Source organism: Martes martes (genome assembly GCF_963455335.1).
Source record: "Martes martes genome assembly, chromosome: 14".
Classification (NCBI taxonomy): Eukaryota; Metazoa; Chordata; class Mammalia; order Carnivora; family Mustelidae; genus Martes; species Martes martes.
In genome coordinates, this window is record NC_137902.1 from 26,845,869 (window position 1) to 26,863,456 (window position 17,588).

The 17,588-nt window shown below is 38.5% G+C and overlaps 1 protein-coding gene across 3 annotated transcripts in view; it reads right to left on the reverse strand.

Annotated features, from left to right (window-relative positions):
- BTRC (beta-transducin repeat containing E3 ubiquitin protein ligase) overlaps nt 1-17,588 on the reverse strand; it is a 182,160-nt gene that overhangs the window by 26,616 nt on the left and 137,956 nt on the right. The window lies entirely within an intron of this gene.

Consider the following 17,588-nt stretch of genomic DNA (forward strand, 5'->3'; position numbering starts at 1 on the left):
TTGTAGTAGGCAAAACTCTAAGATGGTTGACCCCAAGATTCTCAGCTGATGGTGTACACATATCTTCCCTCGGGTATTCAAACAAACACATAGGTACTGCTTTGATTTAATTAAGGTGCCAAATCGGCTGGCCTTAAGATGGGGAGATTACTGCAATGGGTCTGACCTATCAAATGAGCCCTTTAAAAGCAGAAAGTTCGTTCTAACTGGTTGCGGAAGAAGAAGGGGGACCGCATGTAAAAGGATGTGGTCAGCCTCTGGGAGCTGACTGAGCCCCCAGATGACAGCCAGTAAGGAAATGGGGACCTCAAGCCTACAGAGGCAAGGTACTGCATTCTGACAACAATGATCTGAGAAGAGAATTTTCCCTCAGAGCCTCCAGATGTGAACTCAGCCTGGTCAGCATCTTCACTTCAGTCTTGTGATACTAGGAGCTGAGGAACCCGAGCCATGCTGTGCCAGAATTCTGACCTAGAAAACTGTGAGCTGATGAATGGGTGCCATTTTAACCTAATAATTTGTTATGTAGCAATTTAAAACAAACAAACAAACAAAAAACTAATATAGTTATTTAAGTCTGAGGGGTCAGAGATAGCTTCTCTAAAGAGATGACATTTAAACTGAGACATGAAGGAAATGTGGGAACTAGACATTTTGTTACAGGGGGGAAGAAACATCTAGGGCAAAGGGAATTTGAGGGCAAAGGTCCTCGGTAGCAGTCTCTCTGACATGTTCAAGGAATAGGTAAGAGGCCCAGGGTGGAGGGTAAAGTTGGAGTATTCCAAGCCAGATCATCCAGATCATTTATGTGGTGACAGCTTATCTCCAGTGATGGCTTGGGACAATTCCATCCCTGCCTGAACACGAATGCCATTCCTCCCATGAAAAGGTAGAGTTTATCTTAGCTTTTGAATCTGGGCTTTGGCTGACAGAATGGGGACAAAGTGACATTCTAGGACTCCTAAGCCCACAGTTTCTGCTTACTTCTTCTGAGAGCCTTGAGCCACCCTGTAAGAGATTCAGGCTACCCTCCTGGAGAGGGAAGTTGGGAAGATGGGAAGCTATGCAGAGAGAAAGGTCACATGGAGAATCACCTAGAAGCCCGAGAGTAACATGATCTGACACCTTCTAAAAGGATCACTACTGTGTGAAGAATAGACTACAGGGGACATAAATGGAAATAAGGAGACTAATTAAGAGACAACTTCACAGTAGTCCATGGAAGAGAACAATCTTTTGGACTTGAGTGGTAGCTGTAGAGGTGGTAAGAAATAATTGGGACTCAATGTGTATTTTGAAGGCAGAGCAAACTGGATTTGCTGACAGACTGGGTATGAGAAAAAAAAAAAAAAGACAAGGATCATGTGCAAATTTGACACTTGGAGAAGATTCAGAAATCAAGAGAAACTCTTGCTACTCTGAAAAAAGTTGGCTTTCTTTAAAGGATAATCACAAAGCGGTACAACTGGTACTTTTCAAAGTAATCTGATAGATCTTCAGCATATTTGTCTGAGGCAATCCCAATCTGGCAGGGAGGCCAATGTTACTATGGAGCTCATACCTGCCTGGACATGCTGAATGTGCCATAAAGCTAACATATTTGTATAATCAATTTGAGGCATAGGCTGGCTTAATTTCTAAACGTTAAATCCTGCATACAGGCTTCTTTACAAATGACTCCTGATAGATATCTGAAAGTATATTTTCAAGAATGGTATTAGCCGTTTTGCTTACACAGAAAAAGCCAACACCTGTAAGAAGCAAGCCCTGGTGTATGGAGCTGGATGTTTTCTAGCATAAGTGCCACTCTTATCTATGATAGAGACTAAAAATGATTAATAAGAACCTTGCTGGACACAGGCCTTGGGGGATTTCGGAGCTGCCTTTTGTGTAGGTTATTTGTTTGCATTTCAGAAAAGGAAAACTAGTGAAATATGGAGTAAGATTTAGTGAGCTAATGAACGGGTGGGTGTACAAGCTTGACCAAATGGCACTTCTCACCTCAACAACCCAAACCTCCCACTCCGTCATCTTTTATAAATTTGTCCTTTTGTCTTTTGAAAGGTAGAAATGGACTGGAGTTGGATGCTACCCAGGGTATTGTTTTCCAGAAATGCCAGTAACAGAGAACAATAATCAGCAATGGTAATGAAATGATTCTATTTATAACCTTCAACAAACCAGATGTTTCTATAATCACAGGGAGTCATGCTTTGATCAGTATTTATCAAGACTAGTAACAGATAAAAATGCCTAAGGATTTGATTATTTGATTATTCCACTGCAGGAGCTAAAGTTCAGTCAGGACTTTCATATACATATACTTTTTAAAAAAATTTATTTGAGAGAAAATGAGAGCAAGAGAGATCACAGAGGGAGAGGGAGAAAGAAGCAGGCTCCCCACTGAGCAGGGAGCTGGATATGGGACTCGATCCCAGGAACCTTAGATCATGACCAGAGCCAAATATTGATGGCCAATCAACTGAACCACCCAGACTCCCCAGGACTTTCTTATACTTCCAATGATCAAATCATAAATGGGACCTAAACTATTTGGCTATTAGAAATGAAATATCAACTGAGAGTTCATGAATTTCCCAACTGTCTAGGCTACACCAGCGGGCACTGCATTTTAGTTACCACCCCCAAAACAGAGTATTTCCTTGTGAGGTAGAAAGACACACACCTCAGCCATCATCACTTTGAATGAGTTACTCTTAACTACTACACCACACTGCGTTAAGAGCTTTGGTCTTACAATACAAAGACCTGGTTTCAAATTCTAGCCCCTCAATTTACTAGCTGTGTGTCATGGCATAAACAACTTGATTCCCCCCACCCCCGAGTCTCTGCTTCCCTCAGCTGCCAAATTATAGGATATATTCCACTGGGTTTTTGTGAGGATCAAATAAAATAATCTAAGAAAACCATGCTTAGCTCACCACCTGGCACACAGGAAAACACTCAATAAACCAACACTCTTAATGAACTTCTGACACCGCTGGAGTTGGCCTTTCCTTCTCCTTTTGAAAACACATCCTTCTTTCTCACTGTGTAATATATATTTTTAAAATTTTCATGCCGCAAATGTACATGGAACTGCATAATCTCAAGTGTATTAGCTCGATGAATTTTCAGAATATAACTAGAGCCTAGATCAAGAAGCAGATTACCATGAGCCTTATAACCCCTGCCTTGTGCTCCTTTTGTTGGGTCACTAGCCCCACCAAGAGTAAGCACTTTATTTATTTCATTTAAATAAATAAATAAATATATACACACATACATATATATATTTATATACACTTTTTAAAACTGTCTACCTATACAATGTACAGTAGCATTTAAAAAATGTAATTCTTAGGGATAAATTTAACAACATATGTGTTAATACCTGTAAAACTGAAAACAACAAAACAGTGCTGAGGGAAATTTTAAAAGACTTCAATAAATGGAGAGAGATACTATGTTCACAAATGGGACTGAATATGGTTAAGATGTTCATCTTTCCAATCGATCCATTGATAAGAGTCAATGTAGTAGCAATGAAATTCCAGCAAGCAAACTAACAAGCAGATTCTAAAATTTGAATGAAAATGCAAGGACCCAAATGTTAGCCAAGCGATCTTACAAAATAAAAACAAAGATGGAAGACTCACACGACTGAATTTCAAGACTTAACAATAAAGCAATAGTAATCAAGAAAGTGTGACTTTGCTGTAAGGACAAACATGTAGATTGATGAAACAGAATACAGACTCCACAAAGAGACTTACATATGGCCAGGTGATTTTTGAGAAAGGTGCCAAGATAATCCAATAAGGAAAATATAATCCTTTAAAAAGATGATGCTGAAACGTCTGGATACCCATACAGAAACAACAGACTTTGTTTTTTACTATCAACCATGTACAAAAATTAACTTAGGTGGATTCTGGACTTATGTGGAGGAGCTAACACAGAATGTCTAGAAGCAAACATAGAAGAAAATCTTGGTACTCTTGAGACAGGCAAACATTTTACACCCAGGGCACAAGAGCACAGACTTTTTTGTTTTAAAGGAAAAAATAGATAAATGATAAATTAGCATGTGGCAAAATTTTAAACTTCTGATTTCTAAAAAAGAAAAAGTTAAAATAAAAATACAAACCACAGGGGCGCCTGAGTGGCTCAGTGGGTTAAAGCCGCTGCCTTCGGCTCAGGTCATGATCCCAGCGTTCTGGGATCGAGCCCCACATTGGGCTCTCTGCTCAGCAGGGAGCCTGCTTCCTCCCTTCTCTCTCTGCCTGCCTCTCTGCCTACTTGTGATCTGTCTGTCAAATAAATAAATAAAATCTTTAAAAAAAAAATACAAACCACAAACTGGGAGAAAACATTTGCAATACATATTTTTGACAAAGGACTTGTATCCAGTATATATAGAGAACTCTTAAAACTCGATAATAAGAAAACAAATAACCCTAGTTTTTTGTTTTGTTTTGTTTCGTTTTTTCTTTTTAATGAACCAAAGATCTGAATAGACATTTCACAAGAAAAGAATCATGGATGGCCAACAAGCTCATGTAAAGATATTCAATATCATGAGTCACTAGGGAAATGCAATTAAAATCACCATGAGAGGGGCGTCTGGGAGGCTCAGTGGGTTCAGCCTCTGCCTTTGGCTCAGGTCATGGTCCCAGGGTCCTGGGATTGAGCCCTGCATCAGGCTCTCTGCTTCGTGGGGAGCCTGCTTCCCCTCTCTCTCTGCCTGCCTCTCTGCCTACTTGTGATCTCTTTCTGTCAAATAAATAAATAAAAATCTTTAAAAAACAATCACAATGAGATACTACTATACACTTACGAGAATGGCTAAGATGAAAAATACTGAACATACTGGCAAGGATGAAGAGCAACTTGGACTCTCATACATTGCTGGCAATAATGGTTAAAGATACAACTACTTTAGAACACAGGGAGCAGTTTCTTAAAAAATTGAACACATACTTATCATATGACCCAGCAACTCCACTGCTAGGCATTTACCTCCCCTACAAAATGAAAACATCTTTACACAAATACTTGTATATATGTGTTCATAGCTGTTTTATTTGTAATAGTCCCAAGCTGAAAAAAAAAACCTCAATGTCCACCAAAAGTTGAAAAGCAAACTGAAACCTATCTGTAAAATGGAACAGTACCAAGATGCCCTTCAACGGATGAATGGATAAGGAAGATGTGGTCCATACACACTATGGAGTATTATGCCTCCATCAGAAAGGACGAATACCCAACTTTTGTAGCAACATGGACAGGACTGGAAGAGATTATGCTGAGTGAAATAAGTCAAACAGAGAAAGTCAAGTATCATATGGTTTCACTTATTGGTGGAGCATAACAAATAATATAGAGGACAAGGGTAGATGGAGAGGAGAAGGGAGTTGAGGGAAATTGGAAGGGGAGGTGAACCATGAGAGACTATGGACTCTGAAAAACAACCTGAGGGTTTTGAAGGGGCGGGGTGGGAGGGTGGGGGAACCAGGTGGTGGGTATTAGGGAGGGCACAGATTGCATGGAGCACTGGGTGTGGTGAAAAAACAATGAATACTGTTACGCTGAAAATAAATAAAAAATTTAAAAAAAAATGGAACAGTACTCAGCAATAAAAGGAATGAACCACAGATACACAAAATCATATGTATGAATCTCAAACACATGCTGAACAAAAGAAGTCAGGTACCAAAACTCATACTTTACGACTCTACTTATATGAAACTCTAGGAACAACAATCTAATTTGTAATGATAAAAACAGATCAGTGGCTGACTGGAGCTGGATGTGGGGATGGGACTGACTGGGTAAGGACGCAAGGGAAGTTTCTGGGGCAATAAACGTGTTCTACAGCTTGACTGTTACACAGCTGTCTGTATACATTTGCCAAAATTCATCAAACTATATACTTAAAATGGGTGTATTTTATTGTATGTAAATTACATTTTAATAAAATTGAAAGTTCCAAGGATAGAGTATTCCTAAGGATAAATGTTACTGCAATATTAGTTTCATTTGTAACTAAGATATTACATTTATAGAGCGCTCAGGAGATAAAGGTCTTTGTTATCAAGCCTCTTCCCTCTATCATTCTCCCATACAGATTTTTCTACTAATGGCTAAAGTAAAAGTAGCAAAATTTCAATTTGAGAACCTTTGAAAATCCACAAGGGCACAGTGAAAAGTTCAATTATTAAAAAATCAAAAGGTTGTATATTAGAGTGTATGGGAGAAAGGGTAATGGTGACTGGTGGCAATAGAATTGATTTGGTTTTCCCAACAAAAGCTTGATGACTCAACCACTACTGTTCAAATGTCTAGGAAAGCTGACAAACAACCTCAGTTTAATGGTAACACTAACTGCACAGATCTTCTGCTTTTCTGTTTACAACGAACAGTTCCAAAAGAAAGAAAGGAAGAAAGAAGCTGTCAGATGACAGGCACATAAAATGAAAGGACTTAAGCATTTATATGACTCTCCTCAGCTTAGTCCTCAAAGGCTAAAGGCTAACATTTCCCACCTACCACCCCTGAAAAATATTACAAGCACCACTTTCAAAATTACCATGAATTCCTTTGAAGCTGAGCCAGGAGGGAAAATACAGACATCAACTAGCCTAACCACCACCACTGCAGTATCAAGTGAGCTCACTTTGCTAACTGTATTGAGTGCAGGTTGGAAGATGCAGTATGGACTGGATGAACTTGATGGTGAAATGATGATAGATGTTTCTAGCTGGCAATCAAACCCTGCTTTAATCATAGGGAAGGGTGTGGGTTAAGTAGAGAAAAAAAATTTTCCAGACATAGGACACCCTTTGGAACTGGGGATGTAAGGGCTAGACAGAGTAATATCTATGACCAGAGAGAGGCAAATGATATTTAAGGATTCTGTTTGGCTTTAAGAAGAGCTTTGAGAAGGGGGGGCTTGACACAGTTAATGGGGATTAAGGAGTGCACTTGCTGTGATGAACACTGGATGATTAAAATAAAAACTTCTAAAAAAGGGCTTTGAGGAAAGACTCAGGCATTGAAACCCATAGCAGGGGAAAGGGGACATAATGATTAAGCTGAGGAATGAGTCTAAGAATAAAATGGGCAAGGGTTCTAATGGGGATAAGGCTGTAGCCTAGGAGGGATAGGACAAGAACTTGGACTAAGGCTGGAACCTTAGAGTTATCAGTCAACCAACAACCATTTATTGAGTTACTTCTTTGGCCACTTTTCTAGGTGCTAGAGAAACTGTAGCACCACAGCTTCTTTACCTTCTCTAGAGAGGAGTAGGGAGAGAATATATAATAAAAACGTTAACTTCAGAAACCAATAAATATTGTCAAGAAAACAAAATAAGGTAAGATAAAAAAGGAAGGGAATAGTACAGCCTACTGTAACTGAGGTGGTCATGAAATGATGCAAAGGAGTTAACACTAGAGCTGAGATCTGAATAATGAGGGTCAGTCTTGTGAAGATCTGGGAATAGGCCCCCAGATATGAAGGAGTCAAAGGTGTGCGTTCAAATGAAAGACAGAAAGAAGGTTAGTATGGTTGGCACAGAGTGAATGTCAGGAAATGAGGTTAGTGAGGTGGCCTGGGGCCAGATCACAAAGGCCTTCTGGGCCACAGTAAGGAGTTTGGATTTCATCCAAAGTGTAAAGGAAAACCCCTGGAGGTTCCGAATGAGACAAGTATGACATCATCTGATTTATCCTTTTTTTTTTTTTTTTGAGATTTTATTGATTTATTTGACAGACAGAGATCACAAGTAGGCAGAGAGGCAGGCTGAGAGAGAGGAGGAAGCAGGCTCCCTGCTGAGCAGGGAGCCCGATGCGGGGCTCAATCCCAGGATGCTGGGATCATGACCTGAGCTGAAGGCTGAGGCTTTAACCCACTGAGCCACCCAGGTGCCCCCATCTGATTTATCTTTTAGAAATATTTATACTAGCTGCCATGTAGAGAATGGTGAGGGGATAACAAGAACAAGCTGCATAACAGAGGAGGACCAATTATCAGGTGGATAAAATAATCCAGGCAAGAGGAGATCATGGCCAAGATTAGAAGAGGTGGATTAGGAAGTATTTGGAAGAAACGTATTTTATCCTCACTAGAGGAAGGAGTACCTGCTGAGAATTCTAAGTTTGGGTTATAATACACACTTATTTCAATATAATAATTGACTTCTTCAATAGGGCTGGTCCTTCAAATGTTTAATCTGGTTATTAACCTGGAAGGTGACAGAACCAGGGTTCTTGTTCCTGTGGCCAGAAGAAAAAGGGTAAAACATTCAAGAACTTTGAGGGGGAAAAGAAAGGATTTTTAAAAGGGCTATACTATACTCTCTATTGGCGGTTGCCAGATTTTAGTTAAATAAAAATTCAAAAGCACTGACTTTAAAGTTTTTTTGTTTTTCCTTGATTTCTTGGCAAAAATATCTCTTACGGAAGTTCAACATTGTCCTGGCCAAATTAAATGGAAACGGTGTTGTCTGCATTTTGATTAGGACCGAAATAAGCAAGCACATAGAGAGATGGGGATGTGGTGATATTAGGGAGATCCAGAACAGCTCTAGAGATCCCAAAGAGGTAGGACAGAAACAAAACGGATCCCAGAAGGGTTAGGAACCATTGGTATCTGGGTATCTTTTATTTAACAGGGGATTTCAAGAAAAACTTGAACTTCATACAGTGTCTTAGAAGTCCTGAGTTCTTTTTTCTTTTTAAGAATTTTAAAGGATTTTAATTTAAGAATTTTAAAGGATTAAAGAAAGGATCTGGCCACAAATTGAACATGCAGAATGAGAGGTGATGAGTGTTCAAAAGTGGGATCATAGCTTTTATTGTTCTAATTTTCAGTTAAAAAACCACTATAACTTTCAGCAACCAAAGAAGTAGTCTGTTGTTCCATTCTCTTTTGAGGGGGGTGGTGGGGAGGGTGAAGTGAGAGTGCAAATGAAAAGAAAATGGTGGCCCTACATATAGAATGGGACATACATTTCAACAGAAGTAAGCATCACATTTCTCAGTGGGATTATTATATTAATATTTTAACAGCTTCTACTAAATATGATTACATATTAGGTGAACTCATAAATATGTCAGATCTGATTAGTGAACATGGAAGACAGGAAGGGGCAGATTTGTCAGCAGAAGGAAAGTTCACATTATGAATCTGACTGGTTTCTAACAACCAACAAGAAAAAGCCTGCAATCACTTCAATTCTTTCAAATAAAACTCACTAAAAACAAACTCACAAATATCCCAGTATACATGATTACTTAAAGACTGGACACTTGCCAATCTTTTCTTTTTTTTTTTTTAACTTACTAATTATAGGAAAAGCCATATAAAAAATTCATCAAAATCAAAACAAAGCCATTTTGATTATTTCCAGGTTTCTGGGGCTAGTTCAAGAGATAAGATAGTCACTTAACACTGCTAGGCTTCAAAACTGGGGCTCTTGTTTCTGTAGTGGGTTCCCTCTTGCAACTGCATAGCTTCCAGGCCAATAGGTTCTTTTGTTCTAAACCAAAAACTCACAGCAGTTTAATTTACTGCTGCATTATTACAGCTACTAACTACACACACCTCCAAGGCTGGTAAACCCCCTGATGTAGGCAGTGCCACCTTAAAAGGATTTTTGGATGGGTCTTACTGATGGGGGGAAAAAAGGACATAATGTTTAATTATAAGAAATGATTGAAATAGGCACAGACATACCCCGGGTGCCTCTGCACTGCAGCAAGCTCTAAACTTGTTATCGTTAATGGTTTAAATTTCACTGTGCTAATCATTTCAGGACACAAGCCTTTCTTGATAATCTAATGAATTATTCCAACATCCTTCAGCAAAAAAAAAATCCTCCATGACAGCACTAATTACAAGACGTTTTCCCAGAGCTTATGTAAAATATGACAGAGCAGCAGCTTAGGGAATTGCAGAAAACTGCTTCTAATTTCCACTGAGAAACTGACAAACACCTCTCTTTCATCTCTCCCAGCTCTCAAGTAAGATTTAACTTTCTCATTTAGTTAATTACCGAGTGAGGATCATCATTTCCCCGAATCGGAGCGGCACAGAGCCTTTATCGTGTTAACTTGTGAACTTGATCGATGGCTGCTGCTAAAACTTAATAACTTCACCCCCTGGCAAATTGTAAGATAAATATAATAGGAGAAACTCTGACAGTAAAAACCTGCCAGAAATGAGCGCTGTGTTTATGTTTCTTTGCAGGCAGCAAAAAAACAACCGAAGCTTATTACTGGTTGCGTGTTACTTATATTTAAAAGACTCCAGGCAGTTAACTTCCTACGTACTGTTAAAACTTTGCTCACAAGATGGGGAAAAACGGGAAAAAGCACCAGTAATGCAGACTTGGGGAAGTGAGGAAATAAGAAGAAAATGAAAAAAACAAACAAAACAAAAACAAAAGAAACAAACCAAACAGGGAGAGAGGCAAGGCAAGAGAACAAATACACTGTGTAAACTCTCTTAAAATGTCCTATTTATCATATAAAATGTCCAACCTGCATAAATAGGCATAAAATTCTTAAAAAGAAAAAAGAATTCAGGACTTCTTAGACACTGTATGAACTATATCTGGGAGCAAAGCAAGAGAATTTTGCTCACTCACATGTTTTCAATGACCATAAGTCCATGCCTGAAGAATTCAATTAACTGCATAATTCCTAGATCTCTTTTCAAAAACCCCTGCAGCTAGAAAACCATTCACGAACTACACCATTTAACCCTTTCTTAAATGAGCACACTATAGCTAGGAAACGCATAACTTTGTCTCAAACAGTCCATCTAATCTTATGTTTAACTCCCACACCTCAGTTAGCCAATGAGAAGGAAATAGTCTAGAAGTTTTTCTTTTGGCCAAACTTGAATCTAAACTTGGAATTTTAACATTTAACTGTAACAGAGATGATATCACAGCCTAGTACGGTATGAATTTTATGCCTTTTATAATCAACAGTACTAAGGGCAGTAAACAAGGGCCAATAATGAGGCCTAACAAAAATAGAATGGCAGCTCACCAATACCAGTTCCCTCTAACCCCTAAAACTGGGAACAGTGCTGAAACCAAATCTATGTACAAATCACCAAGTCCATTCACACTGACCACACTCATAGTATAGAAGACTGCAAAAAACAAAACATGAACTACATTTTTGGGAGGGCAGAGAAAGGCAGAAAAAGTCCTATAGAACTTTGAGTTGAGCCTAACTTGTGAGACTGTATTTAACATCCACCATGTGCTATGATAATGCCAAATCTTTTTTTTTTTTTTTTAAAGATTGTATTTATTTGACAGACAGATCACAAGTAGGCAGAGAGGCAGGCGGTGGGCAGGGGGTGGAGGGAAGTAGGCTCCCTGCTGAGCAGAGAGCCTGATGTAGGGCTGGATCCCAGGACCCCTGAGAACATGACCTGAGCCCAAGGCAGGAGGCTTAACCCACTGAGCCACCCAAACGCCCGATAATGTCAATTCTTGAAGGCTTCATGCTGCAGTCCAAGGGGCCACAGTTTTGAAAGTTAAAATGATCTGGAAAACTAAACATCAAAATAGCAAACCAAATTCATACTTGCAAGAGCGTCAAATCTGATTCTTCATTTTGTTTTGTTTTTCTTTTCATTATATAAGGATCTGGAGGGAGGTCAAGCAGAGAAAGACTGATTTGTTTAAAAAAAAAAGCATTTATAATAGATATACTATAGACAATATGAAAAACATGGAAGCACAAAGAACATAAAAATTGCCCATAATTTCCACAATCAACAAATAAAGAACATTTACATTTTGATGGGTATATATCTTTCTGGTCTTGAAAAAAATATACACCAGCCAATTATTTGATGTGTAGGGGAGGAGGATGTTTCTGTGCCATCTAGAGGACTTTTTTTTGTCTATAACATCAAATTAATCAGAGCAGGCAAAATTTATCTCCTTTGACTCAGAGAAGTCAAGATCTGATCCTGGAGGATACAGAATTACAGATCACTGTGACTATGGAGAGGAGGAGAGAGAAGAGGAGGAAGAGGAGGGAGGAATAAGGAGACAGAAGGGGAGAAGGCTAGAGGAAAGGGAAGACAGGGAAAGAGAGAAGGTTGTGAGAGAAGGGGGAGAGGGAGGAGGAGAGAAGGGAGAGGAATGTCTGGGAATGGGGGAGAAGAGACATTTGGGCACTTGGGAGGGGGTAGGTAAGGGTCCTGAAAGAGCTGGAGAGATAAGTATGGGTAGGGAGAGATGGGGAGGGGGAGAAAGATGAGGACCTAGGAAAGAGATGGGGAGGTAAGTAGGGAGGGAGAGGGATGAGGGGGACAAGAATAAATATAACCAAGTTCAACAGGGACCTAGCATGACCAAGTTCACTGGCAATATGCTCGTTGGACAAACAGGTCCTCTCCCACACAATAACCAATAAACATCAAGAGGAGAGGAGATGAAAAACCATTTTCCTAAACCACTACTTAATGTTTCAGGCAGAGTAATAAAGTTTAATTGTCTGGAATCTGGTTGCTCTTTCTGTAAACTTCCTCAGAGAGAGGTTGCTCATCTGGATGTTAAATAATGTTAATAGTACCAAAATAAAATTTCTGTGATGGAGAAAGTTTAAACTAAGAGTCTTCTCCCCAACTTCCCCCTCACATCCTCCCTTTATTTTAGCATTAGAAAGTTAAGTTCTACCATAAATAACAGGGAACGATAGAAGCACTGGCTGCCAGAGGAAAACAGAGACACACTTACAGCACAATTAAAAAGTATGGGAAAAATATAGCCAGTTTTAAATAAGGAAAGAAAAAAAATACTGCCCTCCTCCTCTTTGCGCTCTAATCCTTACATTTTTGTGTCCAATAAAAAAGGACTCAATGACTTGGTAAAACTTGTTCCTGAAGAAAGCCTTTGAGAAGGTAGATCTAAAACCTGGATTAGAAAAATACAAGGGTTTTTGCTTTGTTTTGTTTTTTTGTTTTTGGTTTTTTTTGTTTTGTTCTTTGCTTTTTTTTTTTTTTTTTTTTAAATGGGATCTTAAGAAGCCAACTCAGCTTTCCAGGAGAAATTCAACTCTTTCCAAATGCTTGTTAATGCATGTTAAATGCAGCAAGAAATAATCCTATGAGGCAGCAGCACAGGCCTCTCTTAGCTGCAGTGAATGAGGTAAATGACTTGTAACTTCTGGAAGTCTTGGTTATCTGCAGGTAAAACTTTAATAACCCTTGGAGCATCAAGGGACTAAAGACATTTCTCTCTGGAATACTTGGGTAATTGTTTTCTTAATTTATCCAAGGAGAAGCTTAGTTTGGATGCAGCATCTGTTTTTTTAGCAGAGGTGATCAAAATAACTTGCTCAGATTCACAGAAGTTAGTTGAGTTCAGATTAAATTTCAAAATGCAGTTGTTACATAAAGTGAACAGTTTTTCTAAAATGAAATTTTGGCCCTTCCTCTTTTTAATGACTATAAAGCTCCAGGTCAATGACTAAGACTAAATGTAAAAGACCAGGACTTCTTTGTATAGATGGATAAATATATTTTCTACAGCCAAAAGTGTTTTACATGAGCACCAAGACCACAAGTGCCACACTGAAGCTGGTTCAGATATCATTTTGAAGGAATTTATGTTTATGTAATGGAATGTCATAAAAAACGACGCCATAATTTGGTACTCATTCTATCCCAGCTCTACCATTTACTCAATGTGTGATCTGTGTGATCTGGGGTAAATTACTTAATTTACCTGTGCCTCAATTTCCTCATTTGTAAAAAGGTGATTCTTATAGTACTTGCTTTGAGGGGTTAATGTCAGGATTAAAAATAAAATAATACAGGTAAAGACATTCAGAAGAGTACCTGGCACATAGTAAGGACATGGGCTGTCATTATGCTTTTAATAACTAGAGAAGACTTTAATACACTTAGTTGCTGATTATAATTAGCTTAATCCTTTATCAAATACAATCTTCTTTGCTTTTATAATAATTTTACGTCTAGAAACCTTTACTTTCACATTAGATTTTAAACTCTGAAGGACAGGGCCCCTGAGTGGCTCAGTGGGTTGAGCCTTTGCCTTTGGCTCAGGTCATGGTCTCAGGGTGAGCCCCGTATGGGGCTCTCTGCTCAGCGGGGAGCATGCTTCCCTGCCCTCCGCCCCTCCCCGCGCCTGCCTCTCTGCCTACTTGTGATCTGTCTGTCAAATAAATGAAATCTTTAAAAAAAAAATAAAAGTGAAGGGTGATGATTCCCATCACATCTCCATTTCATTATCAAGAGATGGGAGAACATGGATGAGGCTTGGAGAAAGTTCCTATTTTCTATAGCACATCAGGGCACTATGTGGAGCCTGTGCCATGCTACAGTGGAGGTACTTCTCATGGCCCAATAAAGAACCAAGGGCCTTTTTAACCCCCTCAAAAAAAAAAAAAAAAAATAGCTAGAGTACCTAACTGGCCCAACCAGTAGCTCAAGTGACTCCTGATCTCAGGGTCATGAGTTCAAGCCTCACATTGGGCATGGAGCCTATGTTTAAAAAAATTAAAAAAAAAAAAAAAAGAATATAGCTACTTATAGGAGGAGGCCTGGGTTTGCTACAAGTCACTTGGTATATATGTGACACCATTATTTGATCTCTGTCAAATAAATAAATAATCTTTAAAAATAAAAAAATTAAAATAAACTCTGAAGAATAGAAATTATGATATAAGCCCTTTACATCTATGTAACAGCAGCTCAAAAATGTTTGGTAAACTGAATTTTTAATCCAAACTAATTCAAAGAGTAGATATTGTTTTTTTGGGAGTACAACAGTAAAACATATTTGGAGTCCCCTTATCTCACCCACAAGGATGCCAACTATCCATACACTGATGCTTTGGCCATAAGTACTCTTATGTGGCAATCCTTAATCCATTAAGTTTTTTAAGTTTCATTTCAATGGTGCTCGCTTCGGCAGCACATATACTAAGTTTCGTTTCAATGTTTTGTATAGTAAAATACGTAAAACAGTACTATGCAAAAACCCAAGACTCAAAGTAAGAAAGAAGTTCCAAAAGGAATGATGTTTGCCATTACACTGATGTTTCCACTAAGTTTAAGTTGAAGAGAAAGAGAAGAGCAAAAGGAAGACCTTGAAATAAGTTCTACAACATGGAATAAAAGACATGTGCACAGTGATTTTTTTTTTCAATCTTTCAGAGCAATTGCCAAAACATTCCCATAACACTCTAATTTAGTGAGGGAAGAGCAATAAGGAAATTATTAGAATGCTAACAAGACTTTCAATGCATTATTATAATTTCCAAATTCCACTTTACTGGTTTCTACCAAGAGCTAACATCCTGTGTACAGAGCACATTTTGCTTCCTTCAGACTTTGTACTTTGTTTTAGTGATTAGCAAAGACAGAGCTGTGCTGAAAGCAGACTAAAATTCCAGCTGTCATCAGCACCCACCCTCTTCTCTCTCAAAAACTGGCAGAAAGGGGCACCTGGGTGGCTCAGTTGGTTAAGTGACCAACTCTTAATTTTGGCTGAGGTCATGATCTCAGGGTCGTGAGATTGAGTCCAGTATCGGCCTCCATGCTCGATGTGGAGCTTGTTTAGGATTCTCTCTCTCTTTCCCTCTGCTTCTCTCTCCCTCCACTCAACACAACACAAAACAAACAAACAAACAAACAAACAAACAAAATGGCAGAAAAACTGTTCCCATGTGACTTAGTTTCAAGGTTATTTAACACCCCTCCACCAAGGGCACTATTTTTATGGGATTTTTGTGGGCCAGAGACTAGATTTTTTATTTTTCTGAGGAAAGAGGGTCACAAAAATTTTTTTTTCAGAATAGGGCAAACTTCCACCCAGGATTTCATGTGTGTATTTGTTGGGGGTGGAGGTGGGAGATGAAATGAAATCAGTAAGAAATGAAAATCAAGAAGACAATTACTTCATAATGTTTATGCACTTGATTTAGAAATAGAAATCACAACCTTTCATTGGAGAACTTGGCCTTTTCTTAAAACATGAAATGGTTTCTGTAAAGGTATTTCCTGATTTACTACCCAACTTTTTAAACTCACCTGGGTGAGGCTTAAGCTCACCTGGAAACTATAAATATGAAACTCAAGGGTACCCACTTTTTCTCTTGAAATTTTCTGTATCAAATGTTCTGAAGTTACTCTATCTTTATTTTCTTTTTAAGGAACACATACTGAACGTTGATACTCTGGAAACAAACCATCATGAAAAGTTCTCCTATAGCTGACAGACATAAACAGGCCCACGGCAACAGGGAAGCAGAATGATGGACCAGCCCTATCACTAAGTAGCTATGTGATCATGGGCAAGTTTCTACTGTCATGGGACCACGTCTGTAAAATGAATGGGTGGACGGGATAATCTAAGGCTCAGTCTGGCTTTTATATTTTGAGTGTCTATGATTTCAGTTCCATGGTAAATTAAAATAGAACTGAGTAAATAAATTTAAAAATAGAGATTCATTCTTTGTATTTTCTTATTTAAAAACTAACAAATTAGAATTTAAGTATATGCCCCTCAAGTGAAAAGAGAAATATTTTCTTTATATTATTTGGCCAAGCAAATATTCCAGCATCTGAAGAATAAGTATGCTTTTTCTAAAAGGACTGCATTTCTAATGTAAAGAAATGCTATCATTCTGACTGACAGGTACACAGGTAACATTATTATTCTCTCACTTTTCTACATGCTAAAATATACCATAATTAAGAAATTAACATTTTAAAAGTGATAAACTTTCTTAGGGCTGACACTAAAGACTGAAGACCTAATAATGTCATCTTGAAGTTTTCTGTGTTTTAATATAACTTATTTCTTTCATATTTACTCTCATTTCCTCCATCCACCTCTCTCCATAGTTCCCAGCATTTAAGGAAAGGTTTTCTAGAAAAATGTCCATAAATGTCCTATTAAAAACCCCTTCCTGGGGTGCCTGGGTGGTCAGTTATTGAGTGTCTTCCTTCAGCTCAGGTCATGATCCTATGTGTCCTGGGTCCTGGGATTGAGCCCCATATAGGGCTCCCTGCTCAGTGGGAAGCCTGCTTCTCCCTCCTCAGCTCCCGCGTGCTTGTATTTCCTCTCTTGGTATCTCACTCTGTCATAAATAAATAAAATCTTTTAAAAATCCCCAAAAACAAAAACAAAAAACTCCTTCATGCGTTTTCAAAAAACGTTATCAATTCAATATACCAGTTTGTCTTATTTAGGGCCAAATCAAAATAGTAGGGCTACATGAAGAGTCTGCCAATAGACAGGAAAAACTTACTGGGATCTTAATGCTTCATCAAGGTTATAGTGCTCACGATCAGATAGCTGTTGTTCTCTACCAGTTTAATTTTTGCATTATAGTCCACAGCTCACTGTATCTTAGAGACCTTTTTCTTTCAGATTCCAAAGGCCATCAAGTGTCCTCAAGGTCAAGGTAGTGTATTGAAAATGAATATGGAGAAGAACTGAGCCTTAATTTCCATTTGAAAGATTAAGTTTCACTGGAAATTACACACAGAATTTGTAGCACATCTTCCATGGAGATAGT